At 30.9% G+C, this 2,425-nt stretch overlaps 1 pseudogene; it reads right to left on the bottom strand.

Moving 5' to 3' along the window:
- Window positions 1-312, bottom strand: part of LOC149543530 (importin subunit beta-1-like) — a 195,206-nt pseudogene extending 194,894 nt beyond the window's left edge.
- Between the last annotated feature and the right edge of the window lie 2,113 nt (window positions 313-2,425).

Genomic DNA, 2,425 nt, shown 5'->3' with positions numbered 1-2,425 from the left:
TTAATATTATTATTATCTTATTAAAGAAGGAACTAATAAAACTTATTCCAATTAAATTAATTCTAAAGTTATATATACTACTCACTTTATTATTGTTATATTATATATATATATATACAATTCAAACCTCCTAACTATACTTTAACAAACCTACTTACTAACTTCATTTCTAATACCCAAACTAAGACGTACTAACAAGCGAATTCCCGCATGACATAAAGTTTATGCGCCTCTAACCATCCATTCTCTTTTGGCGTCTATTTCAAGCGCTAATCCCAAGCGCAATCCCCGCTTTACCCTATGCGCTTCCATTTCCGCGCCTGTCTCCCTCTCACGTGTTTCATAGGTCGTGATGTGCAGCGTTCCCCATGGCACAGGCAGCGAGGTGGATGGCAGATTTGGCGTGGGAAACGAAAGCAGTCCTCCCCACTGGAGACGTGACGGAAATAGACTGACGGAAATAAACGGCCGGGTGCATTTTCGCGGCTATTTAGCCAGTGCCCAACCTGACTGCATTCCTTTCCGTAAATGCCACTATCCACATTGATGTCAACCCTTTTAAGGGAGTTGTCCCTCCTTCTCAGTAATTAATTCGTTGTCTCCTGTTTAGACCTCCACAGAAATATCACCGCACAGAGAATTGCCCCTCTTTAATTCGCCGTCTCCTCCACCGACTCAATTAGTGGCAATGCATTACATCTGGACAAAAGTACAACCGCACAGAGAATTGTCATCTAATTGCATCACATGCCTTTGACAATATTGATCAAAACAACACTACAAACAATCCACTTAAATGTGATGGCGATGTATGTACCTTTGAATGGAACTATTTTTATACGAGTCCACTATATCAGATATATGTATTTTTTGATATCAGATTGTTTGTTATATATGAGATTATTCTGTACTCGGTATTCAGACGAATATTATTATGCCTAAAATATGAGAATAGAATTTGTACTTGTAACTTATTTAAAAAATTTGCAAACTCTTTTCATAATTTTGATGGACAACAATATAATAAAATAAATAATCTAAATAATTTTGATCATCTGTCAATCAGAGAACAATGCAAATGTTTCTCCACATTTCACTATTTTAGACAAGAAAAATGTACATTTAAAAAAAATAAAAATGAAAACTGAAAGAAAAGGAATTTTTGTCTCAATTTCACTATACTGGAATGATTGAAATAGTGAATCGGTAATCGGGACAGGCTAATCCTAGACAAAATGCATTAAAGGCAAAACAACTTTTTTTTTTCTCAAAAACATAGTGATTTTTTAACAAATTTTTTTGTTGAAATTTTTCAATTTTTTGAAAATTGGTCAACTGTACAATTTGTAGGGAGGATAGCTGTGTTCGTAACCGAACCGTCTGTTCTTGACCAGCAAGAAACATGAGGTCTTAAAAGAAACTGAAATGATATTAGAACAAGTAACTCTCTGAAATCTCTCCTTTAATTTGCAAAAATTAGTTTCTAATATCAATTCTCTTTTGTTACTTTTTTTAATTTTTAATTTGACTTTATTGTAATTTGTCAACAGCTATGTTTTTAACAAGGAATTGGATTCACTCTATCTTCATATGAAGTTCTCAATGGAGGATGTTAATGCTTGTTTTAGTATATTAAGTTCTTATGATTATTATGATTGTGATAGCAAAATTAATAAATACCTAACACAATTGTTATATCTAGGTGAAATGTAGTTGTGGTAATGGAACTATTAGTTTTGCTTATTTTAAATATCATTTAATATTTGTTACATTAAAATAATAAAAAATTATCAGTATTAATCAATTGTTGCAAAATATTATAGGTTTGAAGATTTAAAAAAATTCAAACAATAAAATGATTAGTTGTCAACCTATTTGACACTGGTCATGTGATATTGTTTCATAGATTTGAAGACAAATATATGTTGGATGTCCATTTTCAAATATATAGCTCAGTAACTGACATCATTAACAATTATTTTAAAATTGTTCTTACCACTAAACATCTTTCTATTCTCTATTCAACTTTATTAATTTTTTCTATTGTTAATACATGAAAAAAGATAATTAGCATTTTCTATATAACATTATCCTACCGCTATAATTAAAACCAAAAAAAGTTAAATAACTCTATATAACTCAAGTAATGAAAATAAAGTATAAACAATCAAAGTTCTTTTGAGGAAACATTTTATTCAACATATTTTGGGAAACTATGTATGCCCTGCATTAATTTAGGGGTAATAAATTATTCAAGACTGCATATAGTGTTACAAACGTGACCTGATAGTTCGCTATACTTTTAAAGTAGGTTTAGATTTTTTCGTAGAAAACATATTTTTTTGAATAGTATTTCAATATTTTCCAAAAGCTGCCTGGTTTCAAGCTAAACCGAATAATCATATTTCTCAGTGTTCTTCTGCAT

Source organism: Cupressus sempervirens, chromosome 8, assembly GCF_028749045.1.
Source record: "Cupressus sempervirens isolate cs-2001-9-10 chromosome 8, ASM2874904v1, whole genome shotgun sequence".
NCBI classification, from domain to species: domain Eukaryota; kingdom Viridiplantae; phylum Streptophyta; class Pinopsida; order Cupressales; family Cupressaceae; genus Cupressus; species Cupressus sempervirens.
The sequence above is the reverse complement of the archived record's forward strand: the minus strand, read 5'-3'. Positions and strand labels throughout refer to the sequence as shown.